The following is a 20,751-nucleotide window of genomic DNA, read 5'->3' as shown; positions in this document are numbered from 1 at the left end:
TTACAACCCTTTAGAAACCCGCAGTATCACCTCTGCGTATTTCCCACTGCGGGTAAAAGGCGCTTTAAGCACGTAACTACCCAAAGAAGTAACATTTACTAATTTTCTATTCCACAGCTGGCATTATTCATGGCTGTTTTTATTTGTAGGGTGCTTAATAAGCAGATACCAGTTAACCTTCACAACCATCCCGAGCAGAAGACCTTTAGTAAATCATTTCACATTGGCCTGGAGACACGAAGCACCATATGCAAGAATTAGAAGAGGCTCCTGGAAAAAAAAAACACGCCGATGTCCAGTTGGCAGAATACGGTATGTAGAATGTCCCTGATAGTTCATTTCAAGATCATATTTAGGGGCTCCTGGCTGACTAGTCGGTAGCACATACGACTCTGGCTCTCTGGGTTGTAAGTTCGAGCCCCACGTTGACGTAGACATTACTTAAAAATAAAACCTTTACCAAACAAGTTATACTTAAAGAAGAGGAGGAAGAGCAGTTGGAGGAGCAGGAAGAGGAACATGTAGCTCCTCATGGGAATTTTTAGGGGGTGGGGGGGAGAAAGGGGCAAGAGGGAAAGAGAGAATCTCAAGCCGGCTCCACCCTCAGCGCCCAGCCGGACGCAGAGCCTGATCCCACGACCCTGGGACCATGACCTGAGCTGAAATCAAGAGCCAGACGCTCGACCCACGGAGCCACCCGGCATCCCCAGCATTTCTTTTTTTTCAAGTTTACAAATTTTTAAACCGATACATGCAATTTTTATAGGTATAGTTTCTAGGAAACTCTTCAACACCGTGGGGGAAATAGATGACCGACTAGATGAACAGCAGCAGCAGCTCTACAGACCGGCAAACTCACAATAAAGCCACTGTTCAAAGAGCGTCATTTCAACCTCAAAGACCATTTCTGCCTCTCGGCCCAAATGCAGACACTAGGAGATCGCTCCCAACCTGGCTTCCCTCCGAACCGACGCACAGGTCTTCAAAGCCGCAGAAATAAGGCAGAACCAGCCTGGTGCCCAGGACCGCAAGAGACTCCCCAAGGCCCACCCACCCAACTGAATCCCACAGGGAACTTGGCACAATAAAGCTGAAAGTCTAAGGTAGGTCAAAACGAGCCCACTTTGTTATGGGAGTGGGCAGTCAAGGTGCTACTGACTGAGCATTTGATCTGATGTTTGGCACTTCTTGGCTACCTCCCCCAGGGTGGCATGTAGGTCTTCAAGTCCCATTCACTCCCCATTTCAAAAGTATAAGAACACAAAGAATACAAAAGGGGGAGGCGCCTGGGCGGCTCAGCGTCAGACTCTGGATGTCCGCTCAGGTCTCATCTTACAGTTTGTGAGATCAGGCTCAGCATTTGGCTCCGTACTAACAGTGCAGAGCCTACTTGGGATTCTCTCTCCTTCTCTCACTGCCTCTCCCCCATGTGCACCCGCTTTCCCTCTCTCTCAAAATAAGTAAGTATTAAAATGCCAGAAAAGGATACAATAGGGTTAAAGGCGACCATCTCCGGCATAAAGTTATTCACTGATCTAAAAGATAAGCTATGGAATATGCAGATAAAATACTGATTAGGTATGAAAAATACATTTACAAAATTTTAATCGTATAAGGAAATGCTTATGGTAGAGAGAGAGAAAGAAAGAAAGAAAGAAAGAAAGAAAGAAAGAAAGAAAGAAAGAAAGAAAGAAAGAAAGAAAGAAAGAAAGAAAGAAAGAAAAAGGGGCGCCTGGATGGCTCAGTCAGTTAAGTGGCCGACTTCAGCTCAGGTCATGATCTCACGGTTCATGAGTTCGAGCCCAGTGCCAGGCTCTCTGTGCTGACAGCTCAGAGCCTGGAGCCTGCTTTGGATTCTGTGTCTCCCTCACTCTCTGCCTCGCTCTCTGCCTCTCTCTCTCTCTCAAGAAGTGAGCAAACATTTAAAAAATTTTTTTAAAAAAGAAAGAAATTTTTGCAAACAATCATGAACATAACCAAGTTTAAAGTATATATATAAAGTATATATATGAAGGATTAAGGAAAAAAGTGAATATGCAAAAATGTTAACAAGTACCCTTCTGGATAATAAGATGACAGGTGATTACCACCTATCATATTCCTCCTTGTATTTGCTACATTTAATTCCCCACCTCCCCTGTAATTGGCATACATTGCTTTTTTTACACTAAATAAAAATCACTAATTCTCTTCAAATAAAACCATAAGGTCAGTTTTGGGGTCTCGATAAAAAAAAAATAGTGATCTCGGGGTTCATGACTGGCTCAGTCGGTGGAGTGTGCGACTCTTGATCTCAGGGCTGTGGGTTTGAGCCCCACACTGGGTGTAGAGATAACTTTACAAAAATAAAATAAAATCTTTAAAAAAAAGTGGTAATGTTATCGATTCACTTGAAACCACAGTCCTTTATCACTGTCTGCAAGAGGCAGTTTCACCACAGCACACAAGATAAAAAAGTCTCACTTGATCCAATTACACTGCTTATTAAGAGCTATTTAATGAGAAAGTCACACCTTTGAGTTATTAGAAGCTCTAATGGTCCTGCAGAGTTCCAAACAAGTAAGCTAACAGAATTACCTTGGATTCTAAGTTGTTTGCCAGCAAATGAATCCATCTGTCCCTGAAAGAAATTAAGCGTTCCTCCAGTGTGTTCAACTTTCTCCAATCTCATGTTAATCAAGTAAGTTAGCCTCAGGTGAGAGAGTAGGTATTTTTTCACCATGCTACTGTATAATAATGGACATGATATCCAAGAAAATGCACATAACTTCTCATGTACCATGTGAGGAGTCCGGACACGTGCAAACGCCCAGGATTCCATCAGCACAATCAACGTGATAGACATGCAACAATGCAACACCTTCCGTGTCTTGTATCCTTTTGGTTGGGTATGGTTGTTAAAGACAACCTAACATGAGATCTACTCTATCGGATTTGGGGGGGGGGGGGCGCCCGGGGGGGCTCAGTCGGTTGAGCGTACGACTCTTGGTTTTGGCCCAGGTCACGATCCCGGGGCGGCGGGAGCATGGAGATTGCTGGGGATTCTCACTCTCTCCCTCTGCCCCTCTCCCCTCTCCTGCTCTCTAAAAAAAAAAATAAATAAGTCAAAAGTCAAAATAAAATAATCTGTAAAAAAAAAATTTTCTTTTGAAGTTCACAATACCATATTGTTAACTACTGGCACTGTGTTTCAACAGTAGCTCTCTAGCACTTATTCGTCTAGCCTATAACTGAAACTTTATAAAAGCTAGGTTCTTTCAATTGCTAAAATTACAGTACAAAGAGTTTATTTCCTTTTAATTTTCCAAATGCATATACAACATAACACCTCAAAACCACTACGTCATCAATAGATAAATTTTAGGACAGTCCATTCATTCATTCATCCATTTACTGGCAGAGAGAGGGAGACGGAGAGAGGAAGAGAGAGGGCGAGCCAAGGAAGGTCAGAGAGAAAGAATCCCAAGCAGGCCCCACACTGTCAGTGCAGAGTCCGTCACGGGGCTCTAACTCACAAACGGGGAGATCATGACCTGAGCCGAAAGCAAGAGCCACTTAGCCCACCGAGCCACCCAGGCGCCCCTTTAGGGCAGTCTTATATGTTTGGGCATCTGTCAAAGGATAAAGAAAGGCCTTTCTGGGAGAGTGACATTTGGACAGAGACCAGAAGGAAGTAATGAACATTCCAGACAGAAGGAACACGAAGCACAAACCTTGAGGTGGAGACATGCTTAGCAGGTTTAGGGAACACCGAAGACACCAACGTGGTTGGTCCACACGAACAAACCGGGCAGTGGGAGAGCAAAGAGTGACCAGGGGCCCAGATCTTGTAAGTCCCTGCAGGCCGCCGTGAGCTTTGGGGTTCCTCAGTGAGACAGAAGAGTCCTACAGGGTTTGGGACAGGAGGATGTCAGACTCGACTGTCATTTCTAAAAGATCATTCTGGCTTCTCTGAAGAAGTAAACCATAAACAGGCAAGGATGGAAAAAAGAAGAGACCATGAGGAGGTTCCAGCAATAATCCGGGGAGAGAAACCACATTGCCTCGGAGAACAGCAGTAGCAACGGGGAGAAGAGGTCAGACTTTCCATATATTTTGACGAAATGTGCAAACGGATTGGATGTGGAAGGTAAGAAGAGGAAAGGAGGACACCAAAGGTTTCAGGTCAGACAACCGAAAGAGGCAGTCGTCTGCTGCAATGCAGAAGACTAAAGGTAGGCTTTTGGTACCAAACTATTTTCGGGCCTGGGTATCTCTTTGGTGTTTTATGGAAAAGCCCTTGGAACAGATTCTGGCTCTTACCCAAGGAAACCCGTGGCTTCCTCTTGCAAGTACTTTTGTGATCTGTTTTTTTCCAGAGGTCTGCTTAGCCAGAGTGTTCTTCCACATCCAGGCTCTTTGTTCTTTGGAAGAGGGTCATATTCTCAAATCAATGGCACGGAATACCTGAACTTTAGTCACCGAATAGCAACCTCTTCACTTTGAGATATAAATCTTAGCATTTTTGCCAAATGATTACCACCCTCGTATTACTGCCACCTCCAGCCTGTCCCATAGTTACCATTTCCCATCAGCATTTTTAAAATTTTTCTTAAATGTCTATTTATTCTTCACAGAAAGACAGCGAGCAGGGGAGGGTCAGAGAGAGGGAGGCAAAGAATCCGAAGCAGGCTTCAGGCTCTGAGCTGTCAGCACAGAGCCCGATGCGGGGCTCGAACTCACGAACTGTGAGATCATGACCTGAGCCAAAGTCGGACGCTTAACCGACTGAGCCACCCAGGCGCCCCCCTCCCCCCCCCCCCCGCCAGCATTTTTTAAAACAGTTGATCACTTTCTGCTTCTTGAAACACCTTCTTCCCTTAATGATCAAAGATGCACAATTCCTGGTTTTTCTTTCACCTGATGCCCCTTTTCTTTTCCCTTCCTGGTTCTTTCTTATCTCTCTGACCTCTTAACATTGGAGTGATCCTGGGCTCAGTGTTAGACCTCACGGTCCCTCAATCATATCATTCAGTCTTTAATACTGGTAATAGTCAGCTGCAAAATTTATATTTTTAGCCTGAACCTCGTTCCTTGAAATCCAGACTCTGTGTATCCAGATACGTACCCAGTGTTTCTATTTGAATGACTAATAGAAAGCTCAAACTCAAGTCCTGATTTCTTCCCTATACTTGCTTCATCTGTGGTCTTCCCCATCTCTGTTAATGGAAACTCCTTCTTTTCCATGACTCAGGGAAAAAACCTGGATGTCATCCTTGACTCTTCACTTTCTCTTACAATCCACACATGTCTAGAATCTTCTCACTACTTCTCATTACCTACCATTCTCACTCTAGTGTAAGCCCCCCATTGTCCGTCCTTGATGTTCTAAGAGCCTCTATATTGGTTAGCGATTACAACCCACTTCTGAAATTTAGTGAGGCAAAGCAACCATCACTTATTGGTTTATGATTCTGGGGTTGGCAATTTGGGTTGGGTTTGAAGAAGAGAGGGGGTACTTCTTTTGCGAGTCTTGTCTAGGCTCACTCACGTGGCAAACGGGGACCGGTAGGTTTGGAGGCTTCCGCTGGGATGGCTTGTCTCTCCTACACGTGTTACAGCAAGCTATTCCATGCTTCTTAACGTGGTGGTCTAATGGAAGCAAGGCAAGAGGAAGCTACGTGGCCTTGAGACTAAGAAATCCCACTTCCCCTGCTGCTGATTAAAGCAGTCACAAGGAAGTCCAGATTCAAGGGGATGGAGAAATGGATTACCTCTTCCTGAGGGAAGCAACAAAGTCACTTTGTAAAGAAATGTGCAGATAGGAAATGGGTAGAACGTGGGGCATTTTTCACAACCTACTGTGGTCTTCTAATTGCTCTATTCTGTCTTTGCCCACTGAAATACTGTCAGCAGAGCAGCCAGAGTGATTATTATTTTATATATTTTTATTATATATTTAATTACATATATTACTATGTATTTATTATTATATATAATTATATATTTAACTACATATATTATATATATTTAAACATATATATATATATAAACTTTACTCATTTATTTTGAGAGAGGGGGGCAGAGAGAGGGAGACAGAGAATCTCAAGCAGGCTCCACACTCTCAGAGTAGAGCCTGATGTGGGGCTCAAACTCATAAACTGTGATATCATGACCTGCGCAGAGATCAAGAATTGGATGTTCAACCGACTGAGCCACCTAGGCACTCCCAGAATGATTATTTTTCCAAAAAAAGTTTTTTTACTGTTTATTGATTTTCGGGGGCGGGAAGGGGGGGGGTGGTGGGAGACACAGAATCTGAAGTGGGATCCAGGCTCCAAACTGTCAGCACAGAGCCCGACACAGGGCTCGAACCCACAAACCATGAGATCATGACCTGAGCCGAAGTCAGACACTTAACCACCTGAGCCACCCAGGCGCCCCATAGAGTGATTATTTTTAAAATACTTACTAGATTTCTCTTCTGTTAATATGTGTCACTTTCGCAATATGTGTCACTGATAACTCAGTAAAGTTGGGGCAGAAATGCTGATAGGTCAGGTAAGAGATGAGGATTGAAAGACAGACCTTTGGATTTAGCAAAATGAAAATGAGAGTCACTCTGAGGAGAGCAAATTGTTTCAGAGTGTGAGGGAAGCCAGATTACAGTGGGTTTGAGGAAGAAAGAGAAGAAAGTAAATGGACACATAAGTTTCACCATAAAGGGGGAAAAAGAAATTATGCGGCGGCATAAGGGGGAAATGGGATGAAGACAGGTATTTTTTTTAAGGATTTAAAAAAAAATTTTTTTTTAAGATTTTGTTTTTCGGAGGGGTGCCCGGGTGGCTCAGTTGGTTGGACATGGCAACAGCACTCTTGATTTCGGCTCAGATCATGATCCCAGGGTCATGGGATCGAGCCCCACATCCAGCCCTGCACTAAGGGCGGAGCCTGCGCAGGATTCTCTCTCTCTCTCCTTCTGCACCTCCTCCCCCACCTCTCTAAAATAAAATAAAAATTTTAGTTTAAATGTTTATTTGTTTATTTAAGTAATCTCTATACCCCACGCGGGCCTCAAACTCACAACCCCCGCATCAAAAGTTGCATGCTCCTGACTCAGCCAGCCAGCCACCCCTTTAAAGACTTTGTTTTAGGATTTTGTTTTTAAGTAATCTCTACACCCAATGTGGGGGCTCGAACTTACAACCCCGAGATCAAGAGCCACGTGCTCCACCGACTGAGCCAGCCAGGCACCCTGAAAAGGTAATTGTTTTAAGATAAGAGAAATAGGATGTTAACATACTGAAGGGAATAATCCAGCAATGAGGGAAAAAAGCAATTTTGCAGGAGAGAAATTGGAGCCAAACCTCTGAAGAGGTAAAACGAACAGGATCTTATGCATGAGTGAGGAACTGTCCTGCGAAACACAGACTGCTCCATGGGCCTCGAGGCCCTAAGCTAACAGGAGGGAAATCAGAGGTAGATGCATGTATGCCCGCCTCCCAAATCCATGGCAGTCGTCATTAGTATCGAGGCGTTTTTTACACCAGAACGAACCTAAGATGGTCAACATAACCTTCCAGGCATCCTAACAATACCGGAGAACTGGCACGTGCGATGAAAAGCGTGTTGGAAGTCAAGAGAAATGCTTCAAAGCCAGACAAACGCTTCAGAAAAACAGGGTCAGCCTCCCTCACACCCAACGCTTCCTAACCTGCCTTCCTCTCCAGTAAACAGTCCTCGCTTTTTGGACTCTGATTCCATGGTTAACAAGTTCTGTTATTAGATGCTCAACATCTTCATTAGATGCTCCCCTTACTTCTTTTTAAAGTTTATTTTGAGGGGCGCCTGGGTGGTTCAGTCGGTTGGGCGGCCGACTTCGGCTCAGGTCATGATCTTGCGGTCCGTGAGTTCAAGCCCCGCGTCGGGCTCTGTGCCGACAGCTCGGAGCCTGGAGCCTGTTTCAGATTCTGTGTCTCCCTCTCTCTGACCCTCCCCCGTTCATGCTCTGTCTCTCTGTCTCAAAAATAAATAAACGTTAAAAAAATTTTTAAAAAATTTTTTTAAGTTTATTTTGAGGGGCGCCTGGGTGGCTCAGCCGGTTGGGCGACCGACTTCGGCTCAGGTCATGATCTCACAGTCCGTGAGTTTGAGCCCCGCGTCGGGCTCTGTGCTGACAGCTCGGAGCCTGGAGCCTGCTTCGGATTCTGTGTCTCCCTTTCTCCCTGCCCCTTCTCCACTCATGCTCTCTCTCTCAAAAATAAAACAAGAACATTAAAAAAATTAAATTTACAGTTTATTTTAAGAGAGGGTTGGGAGAGAGAGCGCACTCTCGCGCTCGCTCTCCCTCTCTCTCTCTTCCTCTCAAGACGAAGCACGAGCAGGGGAGGAGCAGAGAGAGAGAGTGAGAATCCCAAGCAGACTCCACAGGCAACACGGAGATGTTCCCCCTACTTCTTAGGCCGGATGGAAACTACACTTTCCTTCTTCGGTGGCCATTTCGGTGAAAGTGAATCATTCTGCCAAGCTCCAAGGCCCAGAAGAAGCCTGACCTTTTAGTCTCGTACCTGTGAGGTCATGCCATCCAAGTATCTTCATGTCCCATATATACTAATCACTACTATAGGCGATCTTAAAACTCAGAAACCATAGTCCGGCTCTCCACCCTGGGCACCATGGTCTTCTGGGGCCCATTTCTAAGTCAGTGATTCATCCAATACACCAGTCTCATTATTCTTGAATATCTCCGTATCACCTCCATTTCAGCCATCTACACCCCTGGCCAATTCCTACATTCTATCAGCACCCTAAAATCTTAAACTCCAATATTCTTCTCTGATTCCAGAGTACTTCTCTATCAGCTATCTTCCTTATACCCTATATACCTTATACATGCACACCTCACCCAGACTTCTAATCCCTTGAACCAATATTTTCTATCAATCTCTCAGCCTCCTCTTGGCTTGGTCACGACCTCGACGCAGTCTAAACCTCACGTTTCAACATTTCTACCATTGTCTTACTAATACTTTGAGCTCCCTTGCATTCCTGCCATAGGTAGATAACAAAATCCAAACACTGGTTCATTCCAACTATACGTAACGTCTGGTTCTACTGAATTTTGCTACAGAAAGTTATACAATTATATGAACTAGGAACGTTGCAAACTAATCATTCTTGCCTATCTGGTAGACCTTCCTAAAACCTCTAGGCAGCGCTCTTCCATCCTCCGTGGTATTTCACAGTTGTCCATTCTCTCCTTCTGCAATCCTCGATGCCCTTGCCTTCTAGAGCTCCACTGTTCCTTCTCATTCTTTTTCACTGGATCATCTTCCTTATACGGTGGTACTTCCCAGAGTTTCTTTTTTTGCTTGCTTCTTTCTTATCCTACAAACTCTCTTAGGTATCTACATCTATCCGCACACTGTTTTAACTATCACCTATATATTGATAACATCTTAATCGCTATGTTGCCTAAAACCACCTCCTCCTTCCCAGACCAGTACTGCCAACTGCCCACAGAACAGCATCAAATGTGTGACCTAAAGGCATATCCAAGACTGATCTTAGTTTCTTGATAATCCTCATGTGATTCCTACCTTGGGAAGCCATAAACCTGGGAGGCATCCTTGACTCCATCCACCTTTTCCTCATCCCACACATCGAACTAGACACCGCTTTCATCATCTTAATAGATCTTGGGTCCATCCTAGTCTCTCAAGCCCCCTGCATCATTTGGAGCTCTATCACACTGCGCTTTCACCAACGGGCCTTGCTCCACTACCATTCATTCCTCGCCTTGCCACATGAAACTGATCTTAACTTTCTTCAACTTAAAATCTCTTACCCATTCAGGACACACGCACCCCCATGTTTATAGCAGCACAATCAACAATAGCCAAAGTATGGAAAGAGCCCAAATGTCCATCGATGGATGAATGGATAAAGAAGATGTGGTATAGATATACAATGGAGTATTACTCGGCAGTCAAAAAGCATGAAATCTTGCCATTTGCAACTATGTGGATGGAACTGGAGGGTATTATGCTAGGTGAGATTAGTCAGTCAGAGAAAGACACAAATCATATGACTTCACTCATATGAGGACTTTAAGAGACAAAACAGATGAACACAAGGGGAGGGAAACAAAAATAATATAAAAACAGGGAGGGGGACAAAACAGAAGGGACTCATAATTATGGAGAACAAACTGAGGGTTGCTGGAGGGGTTGTGGGAGGGCGGGTGGGCTACATGGCGAGGGGCACTAAGGAATCTACTCCTGAAATCATTGATGCACTAGATGCTAACTAATTTGGATGTCAATTTAAAAAATTTAAAATGGGGCGCCTGGGTGGCGCAGTCGGTTAAGCATCCGACTTCAGCCAGGTCACGATCTTGCGGTCCGTGAGTTCGAGCCCCGCGTCAGGCTCTGGGCTGATGGCTCAGAGCCTGGAGCCTGTTTCCGATTCTGTGTCTCCCTCTCTCTCTGCCCCTCCCCCGTTCATGCTCTGTCTCTCTCTGTCCCAAAATAAATAAACGTTAAAAAATTTAAAATAAATTTTAAAAAATCTCTTACCCATTGGATCACCACAGCCTCAAGGATAAAGGTCAAAATGTTTAAAACGGTAGGGAAGAGGGCTTTTCATTATATGCTCTTTGTTTATATATTAAACCTCATTTCTCTATCCACCCCTTAATACATGAAGAGTCTATGTTTTGTCTCTCATCTGTCAGTCTGTTCTCACTTCCCCCTTGGGCCCAGAATGTTTATCCTCCGTCCTCACCAACTAATTTCTACTTGCTTTCAAAATTCAGTTCAAGCAAACAAGCCTCCAGAAAGCCTTCTCTGAAGCTCCTGAAATCTCATATTCAGTTTCCCCCCTCTGCCCTCCAGTATGCTATACATGTATCTAATTGTAATATTCTTCTCTGTAGTTTGGCCCTCTCTGTGGCTTCCACACAATACTTTTCAAGTTCTTTGAAGGAAAGTTAGGGACCCGGGACCAGAGCAGACACTCTTTGTTGAACTAAAAAACAAAAAAACAAAAAACGACCCAAGAGTCACATGCTCTACCAACTGAGCCAGCCAGGCACCCCAAATAAATACACTATCTTTAATATCAATGACTCTAAAAATTCCATTTACTTAAATGTTTCAACAATACCAAACTTTTTTTAATTTTTTTTAAGTTCTTTTATTTATTTTGAGAGAGAACACCAAGCACATGAGAGGGGGAGGGGCAGAGAGAGAGGGAGAGAATCCTCAACAGGTTCTGCGCGGTCAGTGCAGAGCCCAATGTGGGGCTCAAACCCACGAACCGCGGATCACGACCTGAGCTGAAGTCAAGACGGACTGAGCCACCCAGGCACCCCAACAATGCAAAACTTTAATAAAAAGTTTCTGCCACTCCCTCCATGTGTCCTAATATCATAAACTAACACCTCAAGTTTTGATTATATAAACCAACCTGTTCAATGATCATTAAATAAAGTAAAAGATACAGTAAATTCTGAAAGCAGCTAAGCCAAAGAAAAAGGTTTTAAAGAGAGGAAAGAAAAGTACACTGTGGCCGTGAGAAAACCTGGTAACAGGGGCGCCTGGGTGGCTCAGTCAGTTAAGGGTCAGGCTTAGGCTCAAGTCATGACCTCACGGTTCATGAGTTCGAGCCCCCCATTGGGCTCTGTGCTGACAGCTCAGAGGCTGGAACCTGCTTTGGATTCTGTGTCTCCCTCTCTCTCTGCCCCTCCCCCACTCACACTCTGTCTCTTTCAAAAATAAACATCTTTTAATGTTTTTAAAAAATTTAATAAAAAAAAAAAAACCTGGTAACAAAACTATAGTTACAACATCCACAATTATGACGTTTGTTCAACATGTTTATCAGCCAAATTAGCCAGCCTTCATTTATTTAACCAAAAACAGATTAAAGGATAGAATCTAATGCACTGAAAAGGACTGAAATCTTCAGTTCAGAACCTTGGATGGAATGCTTCATTGGTCTCCAGGCAAAGGAAAAGACAAATCTCTAAATAAATAATAACAGCTGACTATCTATGCAGTTCGGATTCTCAAATTCCTTGGGCCTAAAGAAGTATTTTCCCTATCACGAACAACAGAAAATTGCACAATGTTTAATATCAAATTTTTTGAACATCTTCAAAATATATAAAACTAAAGTAACTCAGTCTAATTGAATAAAAGCCAATATAAATTTAGCAAAATTTAAAAATCATAACTGCAATGTTATTACTTCCAATAGGACTTGAAATAGGATAAAAATTATGAGACCAGGAGTGCTTAGGGGGCCCAATTTATAAAAACAACAACGTTCAATCTATTGTTTGAAACTAGATGGGATCTTCCATATTGCTTGAAAGTTTGTTTTAAATAACTTAATTTTTTTTAACATTTTTATTTATTTTTGAGAGACAGAAAGAGACAGAGCATGAGTGGGGGAGGGGCAGAGAGAGAGGGAGACACAGAATCGGAAACAGGTTCCAGGCTCTGAGCTGTCAGACAGAGTCTGACGCTGGGCTCAAACTCACAAACCATGAGATCGTGACTTGTGCCAAAGTTGGATGCTCAACTCACTGAGCCACCCAAGCGCCCCTTGTTTCAAATAATGTAAATGGGAGGGGTGCCTGGCTCAGTTGGTTGATTTCAGCTCAGGTCATGCTCCCAGGGTTGTGGGATCGAGCCCCACATGGTGAAGCCCACTTAAGATTCTCTCTCTCCCCCTTCTGCCCCTCTCCCTTGCTCCCTTTCTCCCCTGCCCCTCTCTCTCTCTGTATATATATATATATAAAATAAAAATGTTTTAAAATAATCTTTCAAATGTTTTAAAAATGTTTTAAAATAATAAATGGGAGAAAAACTGATGAACATCCCTTGTCCTATCAGCTGAGCAAATCTCACTTCCTATCATGTAGAGATAGTATATACTACCTTCATCCAACTTATCATGAATTGCAAATCACAAACTTACACTTACATAACTATACTATATTTTATTATACTACTCATCTTTAGACCTGTAGTACTTTTTTTTTTTTAATGTTTGTTTATTTTTGAAAGAAGAGAGAGCACGAGCAGGGAAAGGGCAGAGAGAGATGGGGGGGACAGAGGATCCAAAGCAGGCTCTAGGCTGCCAGCAGAGAACCCAATGTGGGGCTTGAACTCACGAACCATGAGATCATGACCTGAGCTGAAGTCAGACACTAAACCAACTGAGCCACACAGGCGCCCCTAGATCTGTAGTACTTCTTCAAAAATATATAATATAGGGGCAATTGGGGAGCTCAGTCAGTTCAGCATCCGACTCTTGGTTTCGGCTCAGGTCACCATCTCATGCTTTGTGGGTTCGAGCCCCATGTGGGGCTCTGTGCTGATGGTGTAGAGCATGCTTGGGATTCCATCTCCCTCTCTCTCTCTGTCCCTCCCCCACTCACGTGCACACGTACTCTCTGTCTCTCAAAAGTAAATAAACATTAAAAAAGTAAAAATAAAACAATTAAAATAAATTTAAAATGCACAATATAGATTTCACATCTCCTAAAGAAGCATGTATTGCCCAGATGTACTGTGATCAAAGTTGAAATTACCACTCTAGGTTTCTTTTTTAGGAACCATAAATAGATGTCCATTGATAGATGAATGGATAAAGAGGATATGGTACATTTTATTTACACACACCAGAATATTACTCAGCCATAAAAAAGAATGAAATCCTGTCATGTGCAAAAAAATATGGATGGACCTAAAGTGTTTTATGCCAAGTGAAATAAGTCAGAAAAAAGCCATCGTCTGATTTCACTTATATGTGCAACCTGAAAAACAAAATAAATGAACAAAACAGAAACAGAGTCATAGATACAGTAAACAAACTGTTACCAAGGAGGAGAATGGGGGGGGGGGGAGGGGTAGTGCACAAAATAGCTGAAGGGGGTTAAGAAGTACAAACTTCCAGTTATAAAATCAGTAAGTCATGGGGATGTAATGTACATCATAGGGAATATAGTCAATAATATTGTAAGACCTTTGCATGGTGACAGATAATAACCAGACTCACGGGAATTTCATAATGTATAAAAATATCAAATCACTATGATATACACCTGACACTAATAGGATAGCATATGCCAATTATACTTCAATTTTTAAAAAATCAAGTTTTGATATAGACTCACCAGTAATCCTGACACTAGTATTTCCTTACACTTCTTCCAAATATAGTTATATTTGTATTTTTCATTGTGTTTTTTTCTGCTCAAATTTTAAACTAGAAAAGTCTCCACTTGGATTTTTTTTCCCTCAGTTCTTGCATTTCTCCTCAATCTTCCCATCTTGATCTGGTCCATTTCTAGAACTAGAAAGTTCTAGAAATTTTGCAAAAGCAAAACTCTGAAAAGTTGTAGTTCCTTAAACTTTCCAAATCCCTAATAGTGACATAAACAATTTAATTCACATAATGGCTTGTGAATAACATCCAAAAAATATCACAAGGCTATGAATATCATGTCTCAGAACTATTTGAGAAATCATTTTTTCACCTGCAAGAAGGCCAAACGATTTACCTGTAAGTCCCATTAACCAATCAGCAAATAAAAAACTATTGTTCTATCTCTATGGGCATTTTTATTCTCAAACTAATGATTTATTTACCTTTGGGTTGTCAATTCTCAAGTGGAAGCAGCAATCAATTGAATTCCAATAAATTTCAGCTTGATAAAATACATGTTAACACAGAGATGACATTGATAGATATTAACCAGGTGATGGTAACTACCTAACATTTAACCAAGTAAGCAAATAACCAAGGCAGACCTTGGTTTTAGCTACCGCTAATCTACCGCTGCAACTCAAAGTACTTTGAAAATTGCATACTTATCCAGTTGTCTTTATATCATACCTTTAAGCATAACATTAAGAAGCTCCTGATTATTACATTTCAAAATTTAGATGAGTCATAGTGCTTTGTATGCAGGAATCGAATGTGAACCAAAATTGTAAATATGCACCTGCTTGCTAGTCAAAAAGTAAATGTGGGCAGATTCAGAAAGATTAAAGCATATAATCATAAAATACATTCTGTGTTTTAAAAATGGTCACTTCCCAACCATTAACACGGTTCAGTAAACACGCCGATGTCCCTCCTCTCCTTGAACATTTCAAAATTACAGAATACTACTAATTCCATCCCCTCACTTTACACACAGGCACCTAAAACCTAGGGTCTTTCATAGTACAGTAAGCAATATTACAGCACCTCTAGCCATCATGGCCTGAGGCTTCCTAGAGGTAAAAGTAAGAAAAACTGAATGAGGTCTCAGAAGAGCTCTATCTTACGATATAGAATCAAGAGCTTCTGTACCTAAATCTGGAACCTGAAACTGAACCATCAACATCAACAAAAAAAAAACCCTACATCTCAAATCTAGACAATAAAACTGGCAGATACAATGGGGGAAAGGCAGGGAATGCCATGTTAGTTTCTGACATAAGACCCTAACCATTAAGGAATTCATCCAAAAAAAAAAAAAAAAAATTGTCAAATGGATGAATGAACCGATTGCATGATACTGGATAGGATGACTTCATTGATTGCAGAAGCACCAATTTCAGGAACTAAACTGAAGGATCATGATGATGCCATAGCTGAAATTAAAACTCATGGTGCAACACACAACTCGTACATGCAACACAACGACAAGTCTCTGCAAACCTCCGCATAGGTGTTGTAGGGATTTCAAAACATATATATGTATATATATGTTATTATTATATTTTTTTTTTTTAGGTAATTCCAGCAAGGGAGGACAGAGCCTGAGAATCAGGAGGTCTGAAAACAGGCCCTGCTCACCCATAAGCCTTTGCATTGAAGTGGACAGGATCTGAATGAGTCACTGGTAATGAGGAGACCGTCCCCGTCCCCTCCAGGCCCCCCACCTCCCGGCCAGAAAGGAAACGACCCAGAATCCCCTGCACTGCCTTCAACTGGGGAACCGGTCAGGGAAGAGTGGAAGAACTGCAACCTGCTGCAGGTTAAGTATGCAAGGATCGCGCTGATCGGTTTCCGAGTCAAGATCCTGCTGAGCCCCCAGCCAAAGCACCAGAGCCGGCCCCACCCAGGCATCGCGGAGCTCTCTAACGCAGAAGGCCTAGTCGTCCAGGAGTTCAGAGCCCAGACAGGAAAGGACGAGGACAAACGGCAGAACCTGTCCCATTCCTGGCCACCCACGCCCTGGTGCGGCCCTGCCGCCACATGCTCCACTGCCCCATCTCCCAGCACAGCCCCAGGCCTGCAGGGCCTAAGCCGCCCTCCACGCCAAGCTGAGACAGGCCACAGGCGAGTGCGATCCTGCGGCCTCTGAGCAGAGGGCAGCGGCCCGCAGCCGGCCGCCTGCCACCCCGCATCGCTTACCTCCCTTCTGCCACAAGCTCAGCCCCGCGCCGGCTGCCTGACGTGGCCCGCCCCGCCGCCTCGAACGTCTGGGGGCGGGGGCTACGGGGAGAGGACCAATGGACTGCAGACTGCGAGCGCCTGCCGCGCCTCCTCCGGCTCCGGCCCGCCCCTCCCCGCTACGTCGCACGCACGCCCAAGGCCAAGGCCGCGCACTGCGGCTGGCGGGCGGCGTGGGCGGCTGGGTACTTCTCTGCGGGAGCCCGCGGGCCGGAAGAGCCTGCCGGCAGGTTGGGGGCGTGGGGTGGCACCGTAGCGGGGATTAGCCTACGAGACAGCAGATGAAAGGAACTCGCCTGGAGATGCCACTGCAGCGTGCCGGGGTAGTCCTGTTGGCAGCCTGCCCCTATGCAGCTTTTGACGATGCAAAGCAGCTTTGGAGATTGTGTTTCTCAGGAACAAAAAATAGTCCCGAGAGCATGAAGGATTCAGAAAATTTATGCAAGCAGCCGACTTGTCACGTCGTTCTTCCCCCTGTAGCTGCTGCCTAGTATTTTTACTTCCTTGGCCGACACAGAGCACTGCCGCTCTCAGTGCTACACTGGTACATCCACCTGTTGGACAGTCCCATAGGACGTTATAGCCTGGGTATTTCTGCTCGGTTACTCGGGGGAGAGCAGGCACGCCTAATTGTTACTATTTTTGTCTAATAATTACTGAATGTCCACCTGTGCGTGAACACTCATTTTCATAGAAGACTAAATGCCGCACACAGTAGAACAGAAGCTGAAGGAGGCAGCAGAAAGAGAAAAAAAAAAAAAGGTTATGAAGGAAGAATTCTAGTTGTGGAAAAATTATACACAAGAGTTAAGACAAGTTGCTCTAGAGAACCTGACTTACCCAGCAGTTTCCAAACTACCTTCAGAAGTAGGTATGTATATAGGGGCACCTGGGTGGTGGCTCAGTGGGTTCAGCGACTGACTTAGGTCATGATCTCGCAGTTGGTGAGATTGAGCCCTGCCTCCAGCTCCTCCTTGGCAGCACTGAGCCTGTTCACTCGAGTTCTCTCTCTCTCTCTCTCTCTCTCTCTCTCTCTCTCTCTCTCTCTCTCTCGTTTAGAACATTTTTTTAAGAAGGTATATATAGAAGTGGGGAGCTTTTTAAAAAATACCAGTACCGGGGTCCCATCACTAGAAATTGTCTATTTAATAGCTCTGCTCTGAGTCCTTGGCATTGGTACTCTTAAGCTTCCAAAGTCATTTTGTGCTGGCAAGCACCAGATCATTCGTAGGAAGGATTTGGTTCCCTGTACCCCACTTTAGAAAAGTAATTCTATACCACAGGCCATTTCAGTTCTCTCGTGCATTCTGGAAAAATTTATCTGAATTAATTTTGAAACTACTAATATATTCAATCTCTGTTATCCACTGAGAGAAGTAGTTGTATGAGGTTTATCATTGCCTTCTTGGTTTTACGGAATTTGATATGGTAACCTTGAAAATAAACTGGCAGTTATTTTACCAGCCGAAGATGGGTTTATTCAGGAATAGCAGAGAATTGCAATCCAGGACATGCAAGCTACAGCAAAACCATAGGCAAGTCCAACAAACAAAGGAGAGGAATATTATTTTATGGAGAAGAAGAATGAAATCCATGAAATCCAATGAAAATCCATTGGAGAAAAGCAAGCGTTCAGGGTGATGCTGGTTTCTCATTGGCTGAGTTGCAGGGGTAGTTCATTTCTTACAGGAAGTGCAAGGTGCATCCTTTCCTGGTTGGACCATTCTTTCCTGTCTAGGATTCTTCTGTTGGGTCTATAATTGACATTGAGTGGTATGGCTTTTGCTACCAGTCTCCTCTTCAAGTATCCCAAGTCCACTCTACTGAGGTTTTCCTTAATTAATTTTCACAGTTGTTATTTTCCTTCAGTCTTAATAATTCCAAATGCATCAGCATTTCTTTAAGACCATTTTAATTTTAATTACCCCTCCCCCGTTTAAGCCATTTTAACTCTTTTCATTTTTTTTTAATGTTTATTTATTCTTGAAAGAGAAAGAGAGACTGAGTGTGAGCAGGGGAGGGGCAGAGAGAGACAGAGGCACAGAATCCAAAGCAGGCTCCAGGCTCCGAGCTCTGAGCACATAGCCCAACGTAGGGCTCAAACTCACGAACTGTGACATCATGACCTGAGCCAAAGTAGGACACTTAACCGACTGAGCCACCCAGGCGCCCCTAAGCCATTTTAATTGTTTTTTTTTAATTCTTCTATTCCCTTGGGTTGCCTGGGTGGCACATTCAGAAGAGCACGTGACTCTTAATCTCAGGGTCATGAGTTCGAGCCCCACATTAGGTGAAGAGATTATTTAAATAAAACTTAAAAAAAAAAATTCTATTCCCATGTTTCTTGAGACGCATTAGTCAAAGTTATAAGTGAACATTAACTATGTGAACAGCACTGTTCTAAGTAAATCAACTCATTTAATCTGCAAAACAACTTATGAAACCAATAGAGTTATTACCTACATTTTATAAATAAGGAATGGTAGGCACAGAATGGGGAGCATCTTGACCAAGAACATGCACCTACTTAGTGGCAAAACCAAAGTTGGAATCCAGGCACTCTGACTCTCAAACAGATGTACTGTCTCTGCTGTAGAAAGGCTGGCCTTTAGGAGTACATGAGGAAATGCCCTTCAAAAAAAATTTTTTTTAATGTTTGTTTATTTTTGAGAGACAGACTCTGAAGCAAGCTCCAGGCTTTGAGCTATCAGCACACAGCCCCATGCAGGGCTCAAACTCCTGAACTGTGAGATCATGACCGTTGCCAAAGTCGGACGCCCAACTGACTGAGCCATCCAGGTGCCCCAGCAAATGCCCTTTTAAAGAGTGATGTAAGGGGCGCCTGGGTGGCTCAGTCGGTTGGGCGTCCGACTTCAGCTCAGGTCACGATCTCGCGGTCCGTGAGTTCGAGCCCCGCGTCGGGCTCTGGGCTGATGGCTCGGAGCCTGGAGCCTGTTTCCGATTCTGTGTCTCCCTCTCTCTCTGCCCCTCCCCCGTTCGTGCTCTGTCTCTCTCTGTCCCCAAAATAAATAAACGTTAAAAAAAAATTTTTAAAAATAAAAAATAAAGAGTGATGTAAGTCAGGGCACCTGGGGGGCTCAGTCAGTTGAGTGACTTCAGCTCCGGTCACGATCTCACGGTTCGTGGGTTCGAGCCCCACATCAGGCTTGCTGCTGTCAGCCTGTCAGCTCAGAGCCCACTTGGGATCCTCTGTCCCCATCTCTGCCCCTCCCCTGCATGTGCTCTCCCAAACAACAAATAAGTAAATACTAAAATAAAAAAAATAAAGAGTGATATAAGTTAGTATGTGATTTTTCCCTTTTTCTTTAAATGTTTTTAATGTTTTATTATTTATTATTGAGAGAGAGAGAGTACAAGCAGGGGAGAGACAGAGAGAGAGGGAGACACAGAATTCGAAACAGGCTCCAGGTTCCAAGCTGTCAGCACAGAGACCAGCTCGGGGCTTGAATTCACAAACCTCGAGATCATGACCTGAGCCGAAGTCAGACGCTTAACTGACTGAGCCACCCAGGCACCCCCACTTTTATTTATTTATTTATTTTAAGTAAGCTCTATGCCCAATATGGGGCTTAAACTCACGACCCTAAGATGAAGAGACGCAGGCTCTACCGACTGAGCCAGCCGGGGGCCCCTATGATTTTTCACTTTTGAAAATTGAGATTCAGGGGCACCTGGGGGTCTCCGTCCATTAAGAGTCTGACTTTTGATTTTGGCTCAGGTCACGATCTCATATGCATGGGGCTCTGCACTGAAAGTGCAGAGCCTGCTTGGGATTCTCTCTCTCTCTCTCTCTCTCTCTCTCTCTCTCTCTCTCTCTTCCTCTTCCTGTCTCTGCCCCTACCCCGCTTGTGTGCACACATGTGTTTTCTCTCTCTCTCTCTCTCTCTCTCTCTCTCTCTCAGAAGCTGCTAGTCCATGACAAAGTTTTCGCTGACAAGTGCTGAAATGAAAACTAAATAAGGGCAATGTATTGAGTTTTCCTAAAAATGAATGTATTCAATTTATTTTTTTTATTTTTTTATGTTTTTATTTATTTTTGAAGGAGAGAGAGAGACAGAGCATGAACGGGGAGGAACAGAGAGAGAGGGAGACACAGAATTCGAGGCAGGCTCCAGGCTCTAAGCTGTCAGCACAGAGCCCAATGCGGGGCTCAAACTCACGAACTGTGAGATCGTGACCTGAGCTGAAGTCGGACGCGTAACCAACTGAGCCACCCCGGCGCCCCTAAGTGTATTCAATTTAAAGAACAGTACTTTTTCTGAAATTATGTTTCGGTGGTGGTGGTGGTCG

The 20,751-nt window shown here is 43.8% G+C and overlaps 1 protein-coding gene across 3 annotated transcripts in view; it reads right to left on the bottom strand.

Annotated features, from left to right (window-relative positions):
* Nucleotides 1-16,513, bottom strand: part of FOCAD (focadhesin) — a 324,630-nt gene extending 308,117 nt beyond the window's left edge. The window contains exon 1 of one of the 3 annotated variants that reach the window (XM_023242354.2): nucleotides 16,402-16,513. The gene's annotated coding sequence lies outside the window, so the exon portion shown is untranslated. Of the gene's footprint in view, nucleotides 1-3,713; nucleotides 4,590-16,401 lie in introns of those variants that run through there. The other 2 variants (XM_023242353.2, XM_045043365.1) reach the window with 2 other exon arrangements.
* Nucleotides 16,514-20,751: the final 4,238 nt, after the last annotated feature.

Source organism: Felis catus, chromosome D4 (assembly GCF_018350175.1).
Source record: "Felis catus isolate Fca126 chromosome D4, F.catus_Fca126_mat1.0, whole genome shotgun sequence".
In the NCBI taxonomy this organism is placed as follows: Eukaryota; Metazoa; Chordata; class Mammalia; order Carnivora; family Felidae; genus Felis; species Felis catus.
This window is presented reverse-complemented; position numbering and strand designations above follow the sequence as displayed.